Source organism: Gallus gallus, chromosome 1, assembly GCF_016699485.2.
Source record: "Gallus gallus isolate bGalGal1 chromosome 1, bGalGal1.mat.broiler.GRCg7b, whole genome shotgun sequence".
NCBI classification, from domain to species: Eukaryota; Metazoa; Chordata; class Aves; order Galliformes; family Phasianidae; genus Gallus; species Gallus gallus.
This window is the reverse complement of record NC_052532.1, coordinates 122,702,465-122,728,852: the sequence shown is the minus strand read 5'-3', so window position 1 is coordinate 122,728,852 and position 26,388 is coordinate 122,702,465. Positions and strand designations below refer to the sequence as shown.

The window sequence follows — 26,388 nt, the reverse complement described above, 5'->3', positions numbered from 1 at the left end:
CACCACTGATCACAACATTTTGCTCTATTATCTTCCCAGGGACTGAACTGAGGCTGGTTGGCCTTTAAGTGACCTGGATCCTTATGCCTGCGATTCCTGAAGATGGATGAAGACCTGCTACAAATGTTATTGACCTGTAGGCTCCAGTGGTTAATAATTATTTTATTCCTTATACATAAGAACTTACAAACCTCATAGACAGTATATCTAGACTTACATTAAATAAAAAATGCCACAGATATCTTGGCTCTAAAAGCAAATTCGGTTAGCAAATTCATGGGGCTGAAACTGTTCCTTTTGATTGTTCTTCCTGAATATCAGCCAGTACCAATTTTTAGATGTTCTGCTTCTCACTAACACATGTTTATTAGGTCCCTTCAGAATACCTTGCAATCTTCTCTCATCTTGCCAAATGAAATAATTTTCAACCATCTGCAAAATTAATTGACTGACTCACTGTTCACATTTCTTTTCTCAGTGATTATACTCATACAAAACACATGGGGTTCTATCAGACATTGGTCCTAACATGTTCCCTGAGATGTTTTAAAAGACTATTTTTATTTAATTTTTACAAGATTAACTGATATTGAAATAAAACTGTGATCTGCGTTTCTCCAGTTCCCTACCTTTTCTTTTTTCTTTCTTTTTTTAATAGCTGGAACAGTTGTTACCCTGCAGGTCTCCAGTGTAGCTGCTGATTTTAACCAGAGATTTCATATTTTGTTAGCTGTTAAATCCTTTCTGTCTTCAGCACCTGCAGAGCTTTGGATAGGTATCAGCTAGTTCTCATGAGTTGCTGATTGCCAGTTTGTTCCAGCCTCTTTTCCTGTACTTTTCGTCTTAAGTCTCTATTCGAGGCCTATCTTCATTACTTGAAATTACTGATTCTGGATTGGTGAATGTATACTTCTGTTGTGACATGGTGGGAAGGGATAATTTAAAGAATTCTTTAAGTTTATTTACATTTTTATTATCTTTTAGTCTGTGGTCGTCTTAGGCCTGGGGATAACTAATTCACTTTTGACTTCCTGCTTCTGTAATACCTGGAAAGTTTCATTGGGTTTGTTGTATCCCTTGCAATTATTCTCCAAATTCCTGCTTTGCTCTTCTGTCTTCTTTTCTTCACAGTGTCACTGATGATTTTCTCTTTTCCTGCTGACTTCTCTTGGGTCAGATTTCTTTCTTCTGAATGAGACTAAGTGCACTTTAGTAGATTTTTAACTTTTTTTTTACTTATCCAGCTAATTTCCTCAGCTACTGGCTTATTTTTTATATCCATCTTTCTTATATATATATATTATTGATTGTATCATTTTTCCCATGAGGTAAAACTTCTAAGATACTTCCGTTATTGCACACACACAAAAAAAATCCAGCTTTAAATAATGTTTTGTGGAAAACCCAGCTAATCATGAAATCTTTAGCTGTCAAGAAACCATGTTGCTCAGTCCAATAAAGTTACTTCTGTTAATTAAGGATCAGCATTCACTTCATCAAGGGAGACTGTAGTGGAAATGTCAAGAGATGAGGAAGTGAGAGATTTTCCAGCAAGAAACGTTTAAAGCAGTAACCCTGAAGTCAGATTTAACAATACGTAGAGACAGCAAAAATTTCAAAGCACTTGACAGTGGCCTTTAAGGTGAAGGATGAATAGTGAGGGAGGAAAAAAGGAACCACACGTGTGTAAAAACAGGTTTTGGATTTATAGATTGCTACAGGTGCTTATGTTCTTCAGTTTCTATAAATCTTTCTGTGTGAATTTGTTTATCCAGATGGAGACTCAGTAATGGTACTGATACTGTAACCTGCAGAGTAGAGTTGTAGATTACTTTCCTAAAGATTAATTGTGAACTTTTGTTATAATTTCACTGGGAACCACATATTTTCATGATTTTTAAGAGTAAAGAAACTTTTTATTTATACCTAGAAGATAATTCTTTCTCGCAGATGTATTCTTCTAGCTTTGTTATTCCTGGCAGAAACTGAAACCCACAAGGACTTCCTTTTCGTAATCTGCAGGTTTCACTACCCTACAACAATTCTGAGTACTTAACAAGTAAGTTTCTAAGCCAGACGTAGGAAGGAGATGTATTTACAATGAAATGAAATTGCCAATGGAATTCTGAAAGCTAAACAAGCTATCACTTTCTTTCTTTCCTCAGTTCCATCACAATATGATGAATCATAAATTATCTTTTATTCTCTTGGAAAAGCTTTTGCAGCTACAAAAGCAAATGGCTATAACACAAAGACAGCTCATCCCTCCTACTAGCCTTTAATTCAGTTGACACCTATGCCACTGGGTCTCACATAAAAAGTAAAGCTTGGTGGTGAAAATCATAGAGATCTTGGCCCTTTCTAAGTTCGCAATAAAAAGTTAACTTTTTGCATTAATAAACATCAGTGAATGAGGTTTTTGTCCATTTGCTTTCTTTTTAGTAAGTCAGAATTCTGAAATGCTGAAGATTTACAACAATCAGCTTCACTCATTAAATGCTTTGAACGTGCCACGAACCACAGCCTGGACCTCAACAGTTTCCCCAGTTACCCCAGCATACCCATATTATGCTGACACTCAAATGTTGGACTACAGGATGCCTGCGATGCCGTGATCTGCAAAAGTAAGTAGTGTAGGAGCTAAATCCTTTCACAGGCAGTCAGAGAATGGCTGTTGCTCAGAAAGAATGACCGCTCCAATATTCATCATGTTGTATCGTGAGTCCTTGTCACATTTGTGCAAGATGCCCTCTGTACTCATGAGAATATGGAGACTGAATGTGTAGCCAGCCATTGTCCATGATTCAAAGTGTAGGAGTCTGCTTTTCACCCTGGGTCCCTTGGATGCATCCCTTCCCTCTGGAAAGTGGTATTCACTAATGATTTTTTGCTGATGCTAGAGCAAATAGAAATGGGGACACTATCAAAAAGAGAGTCCAGGTAGTGCTTTTTATCCAAATAAAATTAGAAAATTTCCTGTTGAACTGTTTTCACCAGTTTTCTTGCTGATATTTCAAGAGTGATACTGGCCACAAGGGCAAGCTGGTTCTGATAAGTTTCACATTGGAAGAAATGTTTCAGAAAATGTATATAAGAAATAACAGTCTTTCTGCTTTCATATTTCAAAGTGAAAAATTACCTTATTCCTTTTGCAATAGCTGTAGCTTATGGACAAACATTTTCCCCCCTAAATTATTGGCTCATAGAAATTACGTATTTTGACCTTTTCTTATTTACAGTCAAGAAGTGACTCAAGTTTCTTTCCAGATTTCCTATTTCTTCTCCTTTATTGGCGGAATCACACAGCTCTCCTTTCCAGCCTCTGCAGTCTGATATGTGCATGAGAGAACAAGCAGAACATTTTCTCTGCTTCAGGTAAAATTACGGGGATGGCTGAAATGAATGATGATTACTAGGATTTTCATTGTGAAGTCAAGTGAGCAGAAAATACTACAGTAGAAAGAATCCTTCAAGCTAACCTAAGTGCTGGAACCATAGCTTTTAAAAGTCCTTCTTTTATTTTCTAATTATGCAACCACAGCAGTAACATTTATGTGAATTTAATGGTCTAAGGCTGTGAGATGCTGAAAGATACCTATGAAAAATCTTTTAGTGTGTCTTAAATATCTAATTCAGAACGATGTTTCTGCAGAAACAGCATGGTGTTTCCATGCAGTGTAATATCACTGGAGACCTGAAGTCAAGTGGAAGAACAGTCATCTGTGATTTCTGTGGAAAGAAGAGATGAAGAAATGAGCTTGCTAGAGCACACGTGCGGGTGCAGCATCCTTCAACAAGCATTTGTTGAATGAGCATATGTTTTGTCAGTAAAGCCTTCCAGACCGAATATTTTTAAAGCAGACACATACTGTCTATTTCTTTAATTACTTAATATTTTAAAAAATATTTCAATAAAGTATTTCAAATCAGCTTGTCCTTGTGTCTGTGACTCAGGTTATATACATGCCAGTTTTGAGTATAAAATGAAGGCTTTCATACCATTCTTAAAGGGGATAGTCAAAAAAGAAGGGAAATATTTTAAAGTATTCTCAGTTTTACATAGCTTTAATTTTGAAAAGGAACTTCTCAAAGCTCCTAGTAAGAGGGATTATTTAACTTTTAATTTGGAAAATCTGTAACTGGAGATGTGCAAGGTCATGGTCCCTCCCCTCCAAACACATTTTCCCCATGGCATTTAATTGCAGGCGTTTCTACTGTAAACTTGTTCCGACAACTTGTCTTCTGAGTGACCAAAATTAGCAGGCTAGTTCACATTACCATCTGTCCTTTAAGATGCTGTGTCCACTCCTCCTAAGAAATAGGGTAGCTCCTACAGCCTGTTGGGAGGAATTCCCCAGACTCTTACGCACCTGAAAATTGATTATTGATTCATTGTTCCCTGAATGTGAAACATTTTCTACAAAGGGAAAAAGCAGAATATACTATTGCCTCTTGGAAGTTAGAAGGAATTTCCTACTGTATAATATTTACTCATTCACTCCAAATAATTTGCAAGCCTCTAATTGAAAACATTTATGAAAGTGATGATTGAGGATTTCTCTGATGATCTTCATGATACTTAGAATTATGTATCACATGAGCTAGAAATGTTTCTGTTATTTTATCAGTGTTTTATTACTTTCTCTCTTTTTAGTCCAGGGGTTTTGAATTTAGAAGCTGCAGTAGCTTTTACAAGAGGTTTACTGAGGGCACAATTTCAAGGTGTGGAATACTTCAACTCCCACTACTTTTTACTCCTGATGAAATAGTTAATGAGAGTCTACAATGGACCAATGCAATAGTGCATCTACCAACTTGTCCAATAGAAAAAGACAGCCGTTAGTTTCATGCCTTTCAGACATCTGCCTGATTCCAGAAGTAGAATCATAGAATCATAAGGGTTGGAAAAGACCTCTAAGACCATCCAGTCCAACCACCATCCCATCATACCATGCCCACTAACCATGTCCCTTAGTGCCATGTCCATATGTTTCTTGAACACCTCCAGAAACAGTGACTCCACCACCTTCCTGTGCAGCCTGTGCCACTGCCTCACCGCTCTTTTGGAGAAGAAATGTTTCCTAATAACCAACCTGAACCTCCCCTGGAGCAACTTGAAGCCATTCCCTCTCATCCTATCGCTGTTATCTGGGAGAAAGGGCAGACCTCCCACCTCACCACAGCCTCCTTTCAGGTGTGATATAGATAAGAAATCTGTAAGCAAAAGATCTCAGGAGTGATTTCTTAGCCTGCCTTATATTTTCATTAATGTAACTTAACAAAAATCTCATCCTGACTTATGGTGAATTCCGACTAATATTAAAAAACCCAACCAACCTTAGAAAGAGAAAAGAACAAATCTTAAGAAAAATAGAAGGAATGGGCTGAGCTGGTATTACATGCTGAATCTCCTTCTCAGAGAAATTGATGCTAGCCAAAGGGAAGCTGACACAGTTGCTAGTTATTTGCTTTTTCTACAAAATGGATCAACCTGCACATACAGAAATGAAGCCAAAACCACTAACAAACCTTCACTGAGTCATTCTACCCAATCTGGATTCCAAGTGTTTTCCTATTTAATAAAAATCATCACAGAAAACATGCTATTAAAAATCAAGTTAAAATTAATGCTGATAAATGTGTGATCAGAGAAAGACAAGAGTCCCCAGATAAAAAATTAATAATGGCTGAATGCTCTTAACGTATTTCCTTTGATTCATGGGAACATGGCAATAGCACAGGGAAATGCCATTGCTTTCAGATGAAACAAATGACATTGTATTGACTATTGAAAGCAACAGATGTTCTGCAAACCAGTACTTCCACAAAGGGACAGTCTTGGAACTATTTTGTAAACAACCTAGCTTAAATTTTAATACATGCACTTTGAGGATGGCTGTGTGACAGAAGCTTGTACAGATGGGTCTGGGAAGCTGTGCAATGCAAAGGGCATCAAACTGAATTTGGAAAGCCTCAAGCAGCCTCGTTTGTTGTTTGAAAAAGAAAGTCTGAGTGCACTTGGCTGGGCTTGTATACTTGCATATGTGTGTAATTCTCTCTAGCTCACTCTTTCTCCACATGAGAAAATGATTTTTTTTTTCCCTTCAAAACGTTTGAAAACAGCAATTATTGATTAGTGTGTATATATAAATCCATATCTACATATGCTATATGCTTTCTGAAACATTTTTTCTCCATTTGACTGTGCTTACATTAAGAGATGCATTTATGAATGGGTATTCAAAGAAAACATAGTTGAAAAGCAGCTGGAAAACTCCAGTGGTACTGTGAAGCCATTTGTATCAATGTCCTCGGGGTCTGTCACTCAGCTGTACTTCCCACCCTGTGCAGCTTGCTAAGATGCATCGGAGCATCACAAGATCCTTTCCAACTGAGCATTTTCTGATGGTTCATACTGAGAACTGGTGAAAGAGAGGTGCCATTTCAGAGAAAACAGCTTTGAAGGATGGATGTCCAGTATGCAGCAAGCACATGTACATCTGAGGCATCTATTTCTTGCCAACTCTGCTTGCTTCCTTTCAGAGTACAGAGAGGATTGTCTGACTCCTGAGGAATGGGGAGCTGAGGAGGCAAATGCTCTCACTGGTAGTGGACAGCCCTACAGAAGGTTGGGCAGAGCCAGGTGCTGGGTCTTTGAGAACCCCATGCACAACTAGTAATGAGCCAGGGCCAGGATCCTGCTGTTAGCAAAAGGAGGGGGGATCAGAGACAAAGATGGAAGCTGGCACTACAGTGATATCATGGGAGCAGGGATGGACAGCCCTAGGCTGGGGTGAAAAAGAAGCCCATGGGGGTGGTGGCTGTGATGGAGAACAGGTACTAGGGCCCGGCTGGCGTCTGCAGGGCCCTGACACTTGCAATACCACCCACTGCTTTTGGAGAGTTCATAGAATCATAGAATCATAGAATCACTAAGGTTGGAAAAGACCCACAGGATCATCCAGTCCAACCATTCGCCCTTCACCAATGGTTCCTGCTAAACCATGTCCCTCAACACAACATCCAAACGCTCTTTGAACACTACCAGGGTCGGTGACTCCACCACCTCTCTGGGCAGCCCATTCCAGTGCCTGACCACCCTTTCAGAGAAGTAGTATTTCCTAATGTCCAGCCTGAATCTTCCCTGGCGCAGCTTGAAGCCATTAAGTTGTAACAGGATGATCACTGACTAACAGAAATCAGTATCATTCGACATATTTCTAATATGTCCTCTTAGAATTTACACATTTTAAAACTGTGGACAGAACCATAAATACATTTTCAGTGAAGTTTCTACATTTTTGCTCCGTTCCCTTACCCATGGAGAGTGGAGAAGGCCCCAACCTATGCTGCAGCAAGACCACATTTCCTTTAAGTCTTCTGGGGGTACACAGTCCCTTAGGCTGTTGAATTAGTATGGCACATTGACATGTCCCCAGGAGAGCTGGCAACTGTATATTTTAAGGATCTTAGTGACTACTTATCATCTGTATCATAAGTTATCATTCAGAATAATTTCCACCTAGCATAGAATATCAAGATGGAAAATGATTAAACCCTAAATACCTTTTTTTTTTTTTTTTCCCAACAGATATCCCTGTGAAGAATAGAATAAATCTCTTCTGGAGAAGGCAACTCTGTACTTTTTGTGTACTTTTCAGATTTTCTTTTGACTTTTCATTTGCAAGGGCAAAGATCAGCGAAAGACTGAACGTTCTGAAGTTTTGCAAAGATTATTTCTCCTTTTGTGAAACAGAAAAAATATATAGAGACATTTTAAGACAGTGGTCTTTGAATTTGCTTATTTCAGCAGTTAGCATCATGGAGTCACAGTTTCAGGCAATATCTGCTCTTCTGGCACCCATATGACCCAGGTCAAAATTTAGCAGTGGTTTTAGATAAGTTTTAAACAGGAGAAATAGTTTGTTAATTGAGACTAGATACAAGCATGCACAGTTATCTAGACTTAGAGTTAATGCTTTCTTTAATAACATAAATAACATTTTAATCTCATTGAATAAGTGGACTTTAAGAAGGGACCTATGTGTCTTTCCAGATCGTCCCAAAGCAGGAGCCATTAACAATTAATGTTACTGACATAGAACCCTGGGAAAAGGCAGTCTTATTTATCTATCACTTTGGAGGTAGGTGGACGAAAAACACCTGGCTGTTTTAGGGAACAATTAAATCTCTCTAGTGAAAGTAGGATGTATGAAAAATTGATTGATTACTGATTAGAAAAAGGATCGTTGATGTGAACCTGGTTATGATCTCATACAACATTGATTGAATGCCAGTGAAGTAATGTACAGGTTAAAAAAAAACAAAACAAACAAGCAAAAAAACCAACACAACAAACAAGAGAAAGACTAATGCCCCCAAATATTTTTTTTCATTTCCAGATAACTTTTTGAAGCATATTTGTGTGGATCAAGAAAGGTACTGCTCTGGCCCCTAGGTAACACATGCAGTAGTGGCACATGACCTCCAGGAACAGTTCTAACAACTTCTATGCTAGAGACCTTCTCTTCCAAATACAATAGATTGCATTGGATTCAGATAAGATTGCATCCTGGATGCAAATATGATCATAATTAATACAAGGAAGGAACAGGCATAACAGTGCATTAGTATGGCTACATTGTACAATTCACTACGTTTAGAGGGAGGTCCTGACATAAATAGCTTGCCTTCTTAAATAGCACTAATGACAAAAAAGAGGACAAAATGTCATTGATAAACTGCTGCCACCCCAATGCCCTTGAAATGCATTAGCCCAAAATAGCACATTGACAGTATATAAACCTGTGCAGTTACAATGGGGAAACATGAAGGATACAAAAGCATGCGTATCCAAGGGCATTTCCATTATGCAACACACTTCTGTGAGTCAATAGACTTAATACATTATGCCACTGTCTGATAATTAAAAGGGAAGGGCTATTGAGGATTTTTGACTTTATTGATTTATCAAGGAGTCAATGGAAATATTAGCATATTAAGAGTTCTGAGACACAGAATTACCCATCGTGCCAGAGCAATGGTTCAGTTTTGACAAGGAGCGCAGACTATCCCAGGTGCTGTTGAAGTCACTGGCAAAATTCCTGCAGATTCTGTAGTGAGCTTTCATGGGATGACACTGATGTTGATATCATTACCTATTTGTTTCCTCTCATAAGGACAAATGACCTTAATTCTGGGCTGGGAACATTAGCTCTCATCCAAACAATGCTTCTAGCCACTGCCCTAAATCTTGCCCAATAGCCTCAAAAAGAGGCTCTCTTCCCTTGTGTCTGTCCTGGTAATTCCTGGTACCAGGGCACTTTGGAGTGCCTACCAACATTATCCTTGCCCAGCCTGAGGATACTTGCTGGATCTGCTCTGAGCTCACTGATCAATACAAATCCAAATCTTAATTCTATGAGTGAGAAGTTTGGACCAGGACTTATGCCATCCACAGCCACTTAAGGAAGGCACTGCTGTCATCAAAGCTGCTTTTGATGGCCTGGTCTGCTTTACTGACTTCTGCAGAGGGCATGGGCCTGAGGTCCTGGAGCAAGCATGAGTGCTCTGGATTTGGCTGTGGTTGCTGCCAGCCCTTTGAACTAAATAGAGAGTGAACAGATTGTGGAGGCACTGCTATCAGCTGAATGGCAGGCCTTGGTGCCAGGCTGACGTGGGGCTTTGGCATGAGAAATCTGAGAGATTGGTATGAATAAGAGATTAACTGCTGGCCCTAGCAGATACCATTGACTTTATTAATAACAGTTAAAATTAGTACCGGTAAATATAGCAGCTCTTGTGTTTGATGTTTTAAATTTTAAACTAACATGAATTTCAGTTTAAAGTAAAATCCTACAGAAGCTGATAAGCTTTTATGCAACTAATTAAGTCATTCTGTAAGAATAAGGGCTTACAACGGCAGCCTCAAGAGCACACTTAATTCAATGCTTTCTAAGTGTTCTTTCTTTTCCCTCTGGGCAGATGTAATTAATGGTTCTGTAACCCCTAGAATCTGATTTTCCTAATTTAATAATTACTATTTTTAAAAAAATTTTCTAGCTGCCATGTATCTATAACTCACTGTATTGCTCTGATCAAGAACATACTGCATGGGATGAGCTGCGCTAGTAGGCAAATGCTGGGTCTGACTTTGTCATTTATGCCTCTGTTGTTTTTGTTTTTCCTTTAGTAACAGAAGGCCCATTCTGGCACATCTTGATAGCTTGGGCAGCATCCCAGTGGAATTTCACTAGTTGCGTAACAGAAGTGGACACCATTTGGTCCAGTCAAATGCATGTGTGCACTCAGCATTAAATCTAAAGATTCACCATTTCAGTATATGTCTGACCTTAAAAGTTCTGGGAACTGAGACAATGGGCTCTCCCACCTATTCTGTGTTTTGCAGCAGCTTGCATTCACAACTCTGCTAGTTCTGAGTAAGGAAACATCTTGAAATAGTACCAACTTCATAGACAGCATTTGCTTTCCTTGTTCTTCCCTTGGACTGGCTTGTCCTGCCAACAGGAATAAAAGAACCTAGCTGTTCCCTGACACATGTAACAGACAGTTTCCTGAGTGCTTTACTGGTGATGCTCACAAATAAATGCAGAGCAATCAAGCCAGACGGACATTCTAAAACTCACCGAATGCCATGCTGTCACTATGCAGAAGTGAGCTATACAGAATGCAAGCTGAAAAACAAAGGGCTAATCCTACTGATTCACACAAAAGCTAATATAAAAAAGTTTCAAATCAACACTATTCAGAGACAGTGAAATTGTCAACTTGTTTGTATGAGGGCACCTGAATTCTTTTTCTTTGAAGCCACAGTTAAAATTGTACCATACCTTTTCTCTGCTGAGGCTGTAGCTCATTTTCATATCGGTATTTCACTTTACTATGTGTCCCTCCTCCTCTATCAGCACTCTTGCTTTTCTCATGCTTTATGGACATATCTTAACTCTTCTTGTTCTACTTTTCATTTCAGGCCCTCAGTACACACTATGATTGCCATAACTTCAGAGAATGTAGCCAGAAGTCATTCGGAGCTGTAAGACCGAACTGTAAAGACTTCATTGTCCATTGTCCCAAACAAATAAAGCAATAGTGTATTTACTGATAATGCTGTATTCAACACTATTCTATGTTGAATTTCAACTTCTGGATGAGTTGATCACCTAATGGCAGAAGCTACCATTGTTGGATGCTTTCTGGTAGACTGAACATAACCAGCCATCATGGAAGGCATTTACATGTGGTTTCTGAATGAGGGATTGAGCACATGGCCCTAAATTAAATGGGCATGGTGATCTGTGGATGTTTGCAAGGAGGAGAAAAGGCCTGGAAGTGGAAAGCTGAGTTCAGGAAGTGAGTTTGGAGAAAGAATGAAAGGGAGATGTAGGCTATGTTGCAGGTTTCAAAATGGAGATCAACGTGAGATTTGCCATTCAGTGAAGAGTCAAGACATGATAGGAGAGAAGGTATTGTGAGATGGAAGGCACCCAGAAGGACACCTTTGCCACAGCACAGGGCTAAGGGGTGACACAAACAACCAGCTCTCCGAAGTGCTAGGTTTCTGAACACCAACCTTCATGATCTGTGAGAGATTTGGTTTGTCTGGTTTCCTTCAGAAAATGGAAAGAGGACCAGTAAAGATGAAAGGTGGAGAAAAATAGGGTCTATTAATTTGTTACAGGCTAGTAGAGCTGAAGAATTGTTTTGCGAAGGAGCAGCATAAGAGCTCAGCAGGACTAAGCCCTCTAGCCCTCAGGGCATGGTATCTCTACTATAGTTATGCACAGATGCTTTCCCTGGCACTCAGGCTGTAAAAATCAGACAGCAGGCCTGGCATATGTACAAGCACCCATGCTCTGTTTATTTAAATATATATTAAGAGATGTTTTGTGTACTGAAGGATGCAAACCTACTCTGTGCTACCACTGTGTTTGGAGTGGAAGAAAAATCATCTTGTTGAGATCCCAGTGTACTTGCAGGCTGGCTCTGCCCCGGGGAGCTCTGCAGATGGCCCTTCTCATCTGAGGAGACAAACCAGCTCCCAAGCACAAGCGTGATGTTGGCTCTGTCTGTTCTCCAGGATGCTGAGACTTTGACAAGGAACAGGTTCAGTACGGTTCAGTTGCCATGAGATTCTGCAGCTCATTTAAACCAAGAGGCTGCATGTATGTACAAGGGGCTGGAATTTGAACTTCTTTTTAGCTCTCCTACCTGTCTGAAATAGAGGGGCCTGTATGCCTTTATGCTTTACATTTCTGGGTATACAGGTATGTCTGCAAATGCATTTGTGCCTATAATGGACAGAAAATACAACTTAGAGGTAATTATTCTTGCTGGCCTTCATTTAATTCAGAGAAAGAATATGCATTAATGGCACAGTGTGTGGAAAAAAAGGAGGGTGCTATGATGAAAATACCATTCTCTCAAGGAAGAAGCACTGAAGTTATCATATGAAATATTTCATAATCCAGAGGAACCTCATAGATCTCAGTTTATCTTTCATCTCTCAAAATATTTTACATGTAAATCATCTACTTGAGATATGTGTGATTCAGCTTGTGGTTGAACTTGTTCCATACCTTGTCAGTTGCAGCATGGACAGATTCCAGAGAAATAAATATATTCCAAAGCAGATATTCCACAAACAAGGCAAACTCTGATAAGCTGAAATTTGACACAGGACATTATTTCTACTGTTTATAATCATAAAATCATCATAAGCACAGAAAGAGCACATTCTATATATGTCAGTCAGACAGTTTCCTGAATGACTAAGTCTTCTTTGATGTATCTCATAAACATGTTTCATTTGAAATTATGTGTTGCACAACTTGAGAAAACAGGCAGACTGAGTTTTTCTTTTGAAAAAAATTGACTTCCAGCCATCACACTGGGATTAGAATTTCAAACCAAGACTTTATGTGATTTTGCAGAAATCCTCCTTGATTGAGGCTTAGAGACCATGAGATTGAATGTGTTCTCTTGCCAACACAAGAAACTACTCTGTGGTCAGAAAACTGTTAACTATATTGAGAATGTAGCAGAAACTACATTACTTAGAAAGCATCTGCCACATCCTATTGCCAGTGCTTATAAATTGAGCATTTGGGATCAAGCTGAAAAGCATAAGGGTAATCAAAATAAACACTGAGATGCTGAATTTCTGTGAAGATCATCTTCTTTCTTGCATTTCAAAGAATAGGTGCTTGAGAAATGTATGATCACAAATACAAGTAGGAGCATTGAGGAGGGCGGAAGAGGTAGACCTTCCCTAAAAGCACCTGCTTGAGTATATGCATGATTCTTTCCATAAGTTATTTTTGGGAATACAACCTGTAGCTCCAGGTACTATACTATGTCTTTCTTGGCAAATAATATGAGAAAATCCATTAGTATTGTAGGATTCTGAGAGTGTGAATATGTAGTAAGTGTGGAGTCCTGTATGAGAATTTCTGTTTGTTTGTTAGAAATATGCAAAAAGATTACCAAGACTATGAAAGGGAACAAAGGTCATCTTTCATTTATGCAAATTGATTTCAATTAATCCAATTAATTTCTATATCCCGTTGTTTCTGGCAATAATGAATACAGAATTATGCCAAGAGTGTACTATGAATCTGATGCAAAAAGATTTGGCAGCTTCACATTCAATAATTCACAGAGACATGCTGAACTCTAAGAAGTACTCCTTCTGTGATGTTGTGGTGTAAATTAAAAAGATAAACTGGCATTTAACTGGGCTCGATTAATAAGCCCATTACCAAGGGTTTAGTTCACTGTCGTTTTGAGATGACAATTAAACAAAAGATCTGTACTTTATTTGATATTAGGGATAAGTTGTCATTCTAGAGCTTTACAAGCAGATTTGCCTTTTAAATGAATAATTTACTCATCCCCATTGTCTTAGAGAAACACTTTACAAACTATTATCAACAGAGACACAAACAAAGAGGATGCCTGTGCTGTGGAAGGAGTCCATCACAAGGTCATGAATATCCATAAATACTGCCTTCCAGTTTCTGTGCTTGCATCACTGCCTTTCTTCAATTTATTTCTTTATTTGCCTGGGAGGATCATTTGGGCAGAATGCACAGAATTAATAATAATTATATTTAAGGTCCTGTCCAACCCAAACATGTGACATTCAACAAATCGCATAAGGATGGTTTTCAAAAGTGGATGTGCCACCATGCCATCTTCACCTTGTCATGTATCAGAAAAATCTAGAAAATTCTTCTCATCGCCTTCATTTTCTGCATGTCAGCAACTGCTACTCAGGTGGTCTGTGACCAAACATGAAATGTCCATGCTTCATGGGAATCCTCTGTGAAAATTTCATGTTATCTGGGATTAAAAGGAATGTCTGAATTTCTCCTCTGGAGGGAGCCTAAACCCTGAGTCATGGGTTTTTTTTTTTTTTTTTTTTTTTTTCCAGTGGAACAGAGGCCAGTATCTCTAATGAATTACCCAATTCCCAGGATAATTTCTAGAATCAAAAAGGAAAAACTACTTTTAAGCTGACCAAGGCAGTGTTGGCTGTCTTAAATGTATCGGATACTCCACTTCCAAGGCAGCTCTCAGTACACTAACACACTGTCTCTTAGTGCCATGGACACACAAAAGCTCAAAGCCATTACAACTGATGGGTGAACAAGAACACATCAAAGAGCAAGATGATTGCACTGCAGGTGGGGAAAATTTCTGCAGAAGTACAAATTCTTCAAACGGAAGAAACTACCAACAAATGTAGCCAAATAACACATAGAGTCCCTGGCATTTACTCTAAAATCTCTGAGTACTTATCACAGCGAAGAGTTCTTCACCTTTCATGTAGCTTTATATAGTTTATCTTCAAAGTTGGATGGTGTAGTTGCATTTCATCTTTTTTTAATCACTGGTATTGAAAATTTTCAAAGGGTTATTAAATTTTAACTACATGTTTTTCCCAGGTCTCATGGGTTCTTTTTTTTTTTTTTTTTTTTTTTTTTTTTTTTTATGTTTCCCAGAATGCTCATTAAATTTTTTGACCCTGAACCATCTTTCTAAAACCCAAAAGGTACCCAGGACTATACCTGAGCTGCAGGCGCTGTGACCGAACCTTTAATCCATGCATTATTCCACAGCTAACACAGAGTTCAAGAGCACACTTGAAATTCACCTCCAGTGTGCTCTCATGACTCCCTATAAACAAATCAATCACCTACTTACCTTTCCCTTGAAATTGCAGTCACTACTGAAAGAAAAGGAGTGTGCATAGATTAGATGTTTTTTGGAGCTTGGTTTTATTATCCTGACAAGAACATACTGTTTCAGGCTGTCATTTCTTGCACATTCAGCTGTAGATGTATTTCCTAAAGGTCAAGTTATCTCATCCCAAACAATATCAGAATGGACTGAAAAACATATAATGGTGTAACTGGTGCAGTTCTCAAGTGAGACAACATGGCTGACTGAAGCAGAATTCAGAGGTCATTTTCTTCTGGTTACAAAAATATATCAAAGCAGAAACCTGCAAAGCAATGATACGATTAGCAAGGCACTAATCCTTCCTGTAATGTTATGCACTGAAATTAGGTGCTGGATAAGTTTATAAGTGCAGAGAGAAATACATCAGTGTTCAGCAGAAATCATGGAGGATCCTTGTCTCATTTCAGTGAGTATCTCTAACAGAACATATGCTCAAGTGTACCTGCAACTATGGTTCTTCAAAGCTCTGTAGTTACTGAGCATCTATCTATTCTTGCTTTTTTTTTTGCAGAACTGCAAAGAAACAAGATTTTGCTGCTCATCTGTCATCTATACCCTTACACAAGCGCATAATGATGCTAAAGGTACATGTTCAGCCACTAGTGACAGAAGTTTTTGCAAACCTTCGGAGTGTGCTGTGGTCCCTGTAGAATAAGCATCCTAGTGGCACTAGAAAGTGGATAAGTTCGTTCTTCATAGATGCTTCTAGTATGGACTTGTGATCACTGACTCCACACAAGAAAGGTATGTAAAATCTCCATACATCACTTCAATCTATGGGATCTGAAAGCTCTATTTGACAGATCAAGATATATTGATCTAAGAATAATTTAGAGTCAAGCTCTATTCTCAGCTCATTTCAGATCAGCTCAATTATCTATGTCCAAGCTCTAAATGAGAAGCTTTGTCTACTTGAAAACTGAGCAACAGCAGAAATATTATACTAACTGTGCAACTCCAATCAGTGGAGACAGTGAGCTGCTGAGTGAGGTCTTTGACATTCACAAATGGGAATACAAAGCAATGATGATGAAGGAAAATATGTAAAGAAACATTTGTCCCAGAATTCAACCATTCTTTCTGCTTTTTTTGTTCTGTCAAGACAAAAAATAACTCACAGGTAATACATTCACTGTATTACGCTCTCTGTCGATCCTTGTGCTGTCTTTGGCCCAAGAGCATGCCAGCTAATGGGCTAAAGAAAGAAGTTACAGGGCTGCAGACTGTTCTGGCTGCTGTTACCTGTGAAGAAAACTACAGGAAGGTGTCAGGTAGCCAAGTTGATGACATTCACAGATGTCAGTGTTCTGCCCATGTTAGTTCAGGAAGCATATCTTCTCATTTTTCTCCAAGACTAAAGGGCAGCAAACAATCCTGTGTTTTCCACAGGAAACCTCTGAGCAATCCGTGCTGACCACCCAACATACAACGGGATGGAAGACAAATTCAAAGTTTCTGAAAATCTTGGAAGAATCTGGCATTTGAAAAGAGCATGGAACCTGCCTGATCATTCTTCCATATACAGACCTCAATAAGGATTTGTTGAAGGTTATTTTAGGTGTGAATTCTATGTAGCAGTGACTACATTCTTCCTCGTCGGCAATTGACCATCATGAGTCATTTGCTGTTAAAATGTCTCCATCTATGAATCTACTTTGTTTATGCTGGATGATTCCCTAATAATTCTATCAAATTCTGTGTAAAACCGTAAAATATATAATTTCTCTGTATAATGTTGTACAATGTATTATTTACCTTTTACGCTTTTGTTGTTGTTTGTTTTTATTCCCCACAACAATTTAAAGCCATGAAACAGGAAATTCTTGCTTTCTTCTTTAAGGAGTTCAGCAGTGATTCAGTGGTGGATTAGAAGGCCGAAAAAAGGGGGATTATGTCCCGTCAGAAGGGATAACAAGTTGTCACTGTATGTGGTACAACAGCAATTGTGCTACAAAGCAAAATCCAAGACTGTTTTCAAAGTGTGAAAGGCTGCATACAAATGAAAATAATTTCTTTTTCAAAATGTTTTGGAATGATATGTTAGAACATTTATACTTTAAGTAAAGATCAAAACCAAGAAATCTAGTAATTATTATGTTATTGTAAGAAACTGTTATTGTAAGAAATTTATAAGAATCACGCAAAACACAAATGCTCATTTTATCAAAGGCTGTACAGAAATCTTGTCTGGAGGAAAACCTCTCTGAATAGCAGCTGGTGTCTAGACTACCTCTGCTCTCCCATACCTTTCTGTTGAATGTTGGAACCTTATCGATATAATTCCTAAGCCTGATTTATTTAGGAGAGATGAAAAGGGAATCATGGCAAGTTCAGCTTTTCACAGATGTCTATGTCCCAGATGTTGGTAGGCCTTAAGCTAAGCGTGTGTTAGCACATATTTTTTTCTGAACTAAGGCTGATGAAGCCACAGACTATGGTTAGTTTCCAACTTCTGGAACTTTTAACTGCATTTTTAAACCTAAAATATAATTTGTAACAACTTCCCTTAAATGCCAAATAGCTGCCAGGCTCGATCATGTTATGCAACTTTCTGTTTGCAAACAAGCACAGAATATGGTTTTATTTGTGTATCATTTGGGAAATGTTTCATACAGATTTAATGTAAAACTGCCTATTTGTCCACAAACAACAGATTTGCTATTTGTTTCTCATCATTCTTTAGCTTAAAATATGGGAATAAGAACAGTATCTTATGATTCAGGTTCTCTTCTGGGTGACAGGAGCTGTCAATCATGTTAGAACACCATCTGAAAGGACTGAGTTCTAAATTCTGTGAAAGTCTGGCTTAAATAAGCGAATCTTTAACACCGAAGGGATCTGCCCTGTTTTCACGCTTTCTATATTTCTTAAAGGCTGTTCTACTCCATGATCTCATGCAAAGCTCAAACGATCTTAACCTTCTCGGACACTGTGTTGCTGAAAAAGAGCAGAGAGAGCCAAGTCGCTTGTAGTACATTTAGAAAATGTGCCCGAGTCCTGCAGGATCATCCAACATGGTACATATTCTATGGGACTGATTAGACAAATGGCTAATGAGTACTTAAACACTTTTTTAAGTCTCGCCTTTATGATTATGCTCTTGGATGTGGCAGGATCTTTAGAATGAAGGCAGATTGCTTTTGTGCTCTCCTTAAAGCATATTTAAAGATAATTAAACCCTACAACAGGTTGGGAGTGTTCAGCACTCCTAAGAGTTAGCTTCCCTGCCATGTTCTTTTTCCTGTTTCTCATTGTCACTTCAGCCTTAAGACAACAAATTCATGCAGTACCATGTACAAATCATTTTATAGATTTAGAAATCCACAAAGGAAATTGCAAAGAGCCCAGAAACTTCAGAAATGAGTAAAATAACAGCGGCACTCTTGTATAACTCATGGCGTAGCACAGCAGGGGGTGCAGTCACATGCAATCCAACTTCTTTGGAAAGATGACGGCAGACAGGTTTTATCATATGCATTCTTCTCAAATGCAAATATAGATCTCCATAATTCATAGCCTAGTGTTCTTTTAAGATTTATTTTTCACTCTCTCTCTCTGTACAGTTGTGCAGACACGCTGTCTGAGTAATTGCAACAGTGGAGCCTGTGTTTGGAAAAGAGATCTACATTATGCTGTGAGGCTTCTAATAAGCGTTGCACACTGTGAGCATTTCAACTATTTCCATTTCCAATCACCACATAGAGAACTTTCATAAACAACTTATTTCCCAAACTCAGACACCTTAGATAGCTGTTGTATGTTTTTATTCACACCAAGGATGGGCAAATCTGTTCAGACAAAAGTAAGATCTGGGAGAAGCATATATCAGATAATCTCTGTCAGCTCTACATGTAGCCAGTTGAGAGGTAGAAGAATGTGACCAAGTTCTTCCATTAAAATTGTTTATGAACACCTCACAAATCAAATGCAGAACAGAGCCATAGCCCCTGAATGGGACCAGCCTGTTTTAGCCACAGACTGGGACAAGAAATATGAAGAAAGAAATACTGAAGGATAAGTGCTCTCAGAAAAATGCTGGTGATCTCAGAAAATGAAGTCAATAGGAAAATCACACAAAATCTCTTGTTGTGACACTGTCCATGGGATTTCTGAGGAAAAAAAAAAAAAAACTTTTGAAAGCATGTAAAATTGAAGAATTATATTGCAAATGTGTGGGAGGGTTTTTTCTTACAATAAAATGAGGATATCTTTCTTGCCTTTGTTAGTAGCCTAGAACAAATCAGCTGGAGATTCATTTTCTTTCATTAGAGCTAGTATTCTCTTACAGCCACAATAATCTATCTTTCTGTCTATAAGTAATGTGAGGTGGTTTAATGCGTATCTCTTGAGTGATAAATAAATCCACCTTCTCTGTAGGATTGTGTACACTTCCTTGTGATAAAAGTCTTTTCTTCAGAAAGGAGGATGCTATTTGTCGAAGAAATGCCTCTCAGAATCAGTGATATGAAATGAAAGCTGACCTTGAAACTAACAAGAACATTTACAGTTTCCAGTGATGAGGCAATATGTGAAAGATGAAGAAGATGCCTGGAAAAAAGTCAAGATGCTATGCAATGGCTCATACATCCTCTCTGGAAAGCAGCTGTCAGTAGCTCACTTGAGTTTTGGATAGAAGAGAGGTATGGAATTTTTCAAGTCTCTTAAGACATTCACTGTGCTGGAATAGAAGCCATTTTCTATTTCTGGTTCATGCTTGGCTGTGATGCATGGATTAGTCCATTATGAAGAAGACATCAAGACTTCCCTGACCTGATCCCATCTTTTTCCAGCCCTCAGGGGCCACTATCAGCACGGACTTGATGCTCTGTGATCTAAACATCAGGAAAGCCATTTACCTTCTACTTTTTTCCACTTTCAGGTACACTTTTTCCTGAATAATTCATTTACATTGTATGTTCTACTACTGATTTCAATGGCAGACATGGAGGGCAGTGGAACCCATTTCATCTACTTTGCAAGAGTACAGCTTCAGCATGTTAGGGGGGCAACCACCGTGGTTTGGTCTGCTCAAGAAAGCCTTGGTGGTCTTCAGAGGCAGACTGTGCTCCTGCGAAGGATCCTGTGCCTCAGGCTCCACTACCTTGGTGTCTCAGAACTGGGATAATACAAAACAGCAGGTATCCCACTGAGTTGGCAGTGCGCACACTTACTCAAGACACCTGATGATTTGCAATGCTGTGAAGAAGCAGAACCTCATTATCTTTTTGAAAGACTTAAACTGGTTATGATTGCATATCTCTTCTAAAATTCTTGCTACAGTTTGAGGGGACTGATGACTATCTCTGCCTGTGTCCCTGTCAGACAGACCCCTGATCTGAGCTGATCCGGGAGAAACACTCACCATGAGCTCAGCTGTCATTTGACTCCACATCCTATTACCATTTCCAGCATTATCTGCTATCTTCTTTCCCAGTCCCTCATGTATTAAAGAAAACAACTTGGCACTGTTGGAATAAATATAGCATACAGCACTCCTGTCAGGGTGCTTACTTCATTAGTCAAAGTAAAAATTGTTTCTTATAGTTTTGCTCCTTGTAATTTTCCTGGAAGTTTTTCTGCTGGAGGCCTTGTATATGTAGTCAGCCATAACACATATTGTCTAAAACAATTTTTGAGCCCTAAGTAACCCTTTCAGCCACATTACTTATTTCAAGAGGAGAAAGGAATGATATTGTTCTCTTCAACTGTGTGCAAGGAGGTTGTGGCAAGGTTAGGATCAGGCTCTTCTCCCAGGTAACAGCAAAAAGAAATGGCCTCAAACTGCACCAGGGGAGGTTCAGGTTGGATATAAGAAAAGATTTATTCTCAGAAAGAGTGATGAGGCACTGGAATGCCCAGGGAGGTGGTGGAGTCACCACCCCTGGAGATAGATGCTTAAAAACCATGAAGATGTAGCACTGAGGAACATGGTTAGTAGTCATATTGTGATGGGTTGCTAGTTGGACTAGATGGCCTTAGTGGTCTTTTACAACCTTTACAACTCTATGATTCTATGATATTAGAAGGATTGACAGCTGAATGGTGCATGGCCCTTCCACACAGCATTCAGCTGGGAGGACATTCACATAAGATTTTGAATGAGCAAACAGTGAAGTTTTGGGTGCAGAAGTAATGCTTTACAGTCAGGCAACATCCTTTCTTTGTTCCTTTGTTCCTTCGTTCCTTTCTTTCTTTGTTCCTTTTTTCCTTTCTTCCTTTCTTCCTTTCTTCCTGTTTCAATCTCCTTTCCCACTAGAAATATAGACATTGTCTACTCTCCTTTTCCCAGAGAATTCTACAGATGACTAAAGGAATAACATGTGTATATCATCAGAAACACAAGAGCAGTGAAAAGCGAGAAATATAGAGGACAAGGCTTTTAGGTAGGTTGCATATAACTCTTTCTCTCATCTGTTTTTGTCAACTCTTAATTAAGCACCTTCCAGACAAGGCGAGAGAAAAGTCCAAAAACTCCATGAGCTGCTCTCATAGTAATCTAAGACAGTAAATCGAAAAGAAAAAACTCTGGAGAAGGCAACAGATTATATCTCAGAAATAAGGAATGAAAAAAATTAATTCATGCTCTCCATTTCTTTATGCAGAAGCAAGTGAAAAGCAAGTAAGCAGCCTCTTTTCCTTTTCCTTTTCCTTTTCCTTTTCCTTTTCCTTTTCCTTTTCCTTTTCCTTTTCCTTTTCCTTTTCCTTTTCCTTTTCCTTTTCCTTTTCCTTTTCCTTTTCCTTTTCCTTTTCCTTTTCCTTTTCCTTTTCCTTTTCCTTTTCCTTTTCCTTTTTTTTTCCTTTTCCTTTTCTTTTTCCTTTTCCTTTTCCTTTTCTTTTTTTTTTCTTTTTTCATCGGGTTAAACTGTAATTTCTGATCAGTGTCCTACATATCATGCTTAGATAGCTGCGCTTCCTGTTCTAAATAAATATTAAAGTGACCTTTCTTTCTCCCGTTCTGAAAGGGTCTGGCCTGTGTCTGTTTGGATGGATGATTCCTGAGCCAAAACAAGGAAATTGTCTTGATGCTAATGCAAGAGGGCAGAAGATGATAGTATGTGAATCCAATTTTGAGGATAATGAGTCTGCTCTCTACTTCCCAGAGCTGGCAGGCTGTTTTCAAATAGAGTATACACTTTGCCAAATGGTACAGATTGCAAGAGGTCTGGGACATATCCAGTGTGCTGGAGTAGGTGTCAGGTGAGTTTTTCTCTCACAGTAGATAGCATTACCAGAGGAATTGTTTGGGACTCCAGACAAAGAAAGCATGCAACCATAAGAGTCAGATCTATCAGAGAAGCCCAGAAGGAGGAATGTGGAGTGTTCAGCTCTGGGGCCTCTGGCACAAGATCGTGGACCTGTTGGAGCAAGTCCAGAGGAGAGCCACAAAGATGCTCAGAGGGCTGGAGCACCTCTCTTGTGAAGAAAGGCTGAGAGAGCTTGGTTTGTTCAGCCTGGAGAAGGGCAGACTCCAGGGAGACAATATAGTGGCCTTCCAGTGCCTGCAGGGGCCTAAAGAGAAGATGGGGAGGAACGTTTTACAGGAGTGTGTAGTGATCGGACAAAGGAAATGGCTTTAAAACTAAAAGGCAATGGATTGAATATAAGGAAAAAATTCTTCATTATGAGGGAGATGAGGCACTGGAATAACTTGCTCAGAGAAGTTGTGTATGCCCCATCCCTAGAAGCATTCAAGGCCAAGATGGATAGGGCTTTTGACAACCTGATCTAGTTAAAGATGTCCCTACTCATTGCAGGGGAAAACTAGATGGTGTTTAAGTTCCATTCCAACCTATACTATAATTCTATGAAACATTTTCAGATTCAAATATTTATTCAGTTTCTCACTCCCCATTACATTTGGATATCAGGATTTTAAACAGATAAGATTATTCTCTGGCAAAACTAAGAAACAAGAGTGTCCTCTACAAAGGTGGACATCTACTCTTGCATCTGCAATCTGCATCCCAACAACCTTTGCTTATCCCCATGGTCCGCATAATTTATTTTGAAAGTCAGACTAAATGGTGTGAGGGTGGAGATACAGCTGCTATGAGCCACAATTTGGTCTCACATGAATCATGAATACAGTGAACTGCTACTAATTTCCAGACAGAAAGAAATGAAAAGGAAAGCAAAAGACAAAGGGAAGCGAAAGACAAAGGGAAGGGGAAAGGGAAAGGGAAAGGGAAAGGGAAAGGGAAAGGGGAAGGGAAAGGAAAGGGGAAGGGAAAGGAAAGGGGAAGGGAAAGGGAAAGGGGAAGGGGAAAAGATTAAACATGTATCTTGTGTTTTTTTCTTTATTGACGGCCCCACAGTCAGCTTCACAGAAAGTTTTACATAGATACTTTTGAGCTAAACTCTGCATTCATATCTGGTTTACTGCCAGTTCACATTCTGTCACAACTCTGCCCCCCACGTTGAAATCAAGTTCTATTTTTATGCAGTTTCTAGCATCTCTTTCAGAGATAAGTCTAGCAAATTGCTGGCTATCCAAGGATGTAACGGATGTACTTGATTAACTTCTTATGTGAAAAACTAGATGTTCACATTACAGACTGCTGACATACAATTGGCTTTTGCATTACTTACCCTAAGATGTCACAACACTTGCTGTGCTAAATAATTAGTTATGCCTTTTATTCAGCTATACCTAACTGAGCTGTGATAACGTGTAGCAGAGACTGCTGGTAAAAGGAGAATATGTAGATTAAGGAGATGCTGAGACTTGAAAACACATATAAACAGTGATGGTTAGAAAAGCCCTCAGAAGCCCTGAGTTAAGCAGGCAACTTGTTTGAAAACTCAGGAAACACTGACTTCTCCCTTGTGGAGTAACAACTTACAAACACTAATAAAAAGGCAAAAATAAACAAAGCTTAGTTTTATGAGGAGAATCAGGATAGCTTTTTCTGCCATTGTGATTGCGACTGTGATAAGAGCTCTGTGCTTTGATTTCTCACTTCACGGAGGGGAAATACCTGTCTTCATGGCAGGTGTGATCTGTGATCTAAGAAAGAGCTGACAGGCTTGTTAGCATTGGACCGAAGGATGAAGGAGACATCTTGTGTCTCCTCTCCTCATGGGGTAATGCAAAGTGCTCTGCAAACCTTTGCTAGTGCCAGTTCTGTGATAACCATACTCGTGTAAATGGACATCTTGCGGAGAACCACAGATGTCTGTTCTTTGCTGCAGGACTAGAAATGATGAGGGACTGAGAAGCATCTTCACATCTGTGCTTCCAGCAGGGCAGGTTATCAAGATCCATTCTTTCTTTGATTAGAAAGCATTTCCTTACATGGAGGAACTTCAGAGGAAGTTGTGTAAAGCTGAGTTCTCCTTACATAAAATGTTCTCTCACTCCCGTTTCAGTCACGTCAGTGCCCCAGTGGAGAAGTCACAGAATGGGGTTAAATCAGAAACTCGAAGTAGCTGTGTATGCAGGGAGTCGTTCTCTGACTCAGGCACTGAAGGTCTTTGAAGTTAGTCAATGGCAACAGCCCTTTTACTCTTTTGCTAAGGAGGATTTTCTTCTGTCTGTATATGCTTCTGTAGCAATAATATTCTAAAGCAATATAGTATTAAATGTAGCACTTGGAATGATGTGAGCACATAGAATCATTGAATCATGGAATTACAAGGTTGGAAAAGACCTACAAGACCATTCAGTCCAACCATCCACCTATCACCAGTATTTCCCACTAAACCACTAAACGTTCCTTGAACGGCTCCAGGGTCAGTGACTCCATCACCTCCCTGTGCAACCTGCTCGAGCACCTAACCACTCTTTCAGAGAAAAAGTTTTCCTAATGTCCAACCTGAATTTCCCCTGGTGCAACTTAAGGCCATTCCCTCGAGTCTTATAGCTAGTTACATGCAAGAAGAGGCTGACCCCCACTTCACCACAACTTCCTTCCAGGCAATTGTAGAGAGTAATAAGGGCTCCCCTGAGCCTCCTCCAGACTAAAAAATATGAGTTCCCTCATTCACTCCTTGTAAGACTTGTGCTCCAGACCCCTTACCGGCTTCATTACCTTTTTCTGAACATATACCAGGGCCTCCATGTCTTTCTTGTAGGGAGGGCCCAAAACTGAACATAGTACTTGAGGTGTGGCCTCACCAGGTCTGAGAACAGAGAGATGATCACTTCCTTGCTCCTGCTAGCAACACTATTTCTGATACAAGCCAGGATGTCACTGGCCTTCTTGACCACCTGGGCACACTACTAACTCATGTTCTGCTGAGCATTGACCAAAACCCCTGGGTCTATTTCTTCCACGCAGTCTTCCAGCCACTCTGCTTCAAGCCTGTAGTGTTGCCTGGGGTTGTGGACAAAGTGTGAGACCTGGCACTTAGTCTTGTTAAACTTCATCCCATTGGCCTCAGCCCAGCTGTCCAGCCTGTCCTATCTGTATGGCCTTCTTACACCCAGGCAGATGGATACTTCCTACCAACTTGGTGTCATCTGCAAATTTACTGAGGATGCACTCAATGCCCTCACCCAGGTCATCACTAAAGATATTAAACAGGACAGGCCCCAGTACAAACCCCTGGGGAACACCACTCATGACAGGTCACCAGCTGGATTTGATTCCATTCATCACCACCTTCTGGGCCTGGTCATCCAGCCAGCTCTTTACCCAGCAAAGAGTGTTCCTGTCCAAGCCCATGGGCTGCCAGCTTCTCCAAGAGAATGTAAAAGGCTTTGCTGAAGTCTAGGTAGACTATGCCTACAGCCTTTACCTCATCCACCAGGCAGGTCACTAGAACATAGAAGGAGATCAGGCTGGTCAGTCAGGATCTGCCCTTCACAAACCCGTGCTTGCTTGTCCTGATCCCAAGGTTGTCCTGCACATGCTATGTGGTCTTCCTCAAGACAGTCTGCTCCATAACCTACCCTGGCACTGAAGTCAGGCTGACCGGCCTGTAGTTCCCAGATCCTCCTTATGACATTTCTTGTAGATGGGAGTCACACTGGCAAGTCTCCAGTCTTCTGGGACCTCTCCGAGTTGACTGGGAATGCTGATAGATGATGGAAATTGTCTTGGCTATCACTTCTGCCAGTTCCCTCAGCATTTTTGGATGGATGTCATCTGGCCCTATGGACTTGTGGCAGTCCAGCTGGAA

The 26,388-nt window shown here is 39.6% G+C and overlaps 1 long non-coding RNA gene across 25 annotated transcripts in view; it reads left to right on the top strand.

The window, feature by feature from the left end:
• Positions 1 to 3,929, top strand: part of LOC101748844 — a 36,035-nt gene extending 32,106 nt beyond the window's left edge. For all 25 annotated transcript variants that reach the window (XR_003073273.3, XR_003073264.3, XR_003073272.3 and 22 more), the window contains 4 exons: positions 40 to 136; positions 2,443 to 2,624; positions 3,268 to 3,375; positions 3,653 to 3,929. This is a non-coding gene — a long non-coding RNA (uncharacterized LOC101748844). The remainder of the gene's footprint in view (positions 1 to 39; positions 137 to 2,442; positions 2,625 to 3,267; positions 3,376 to 3,652) is intronic.
• Positions 3,930 to 26,388: the final 22,459 nt, after the last annotated feature.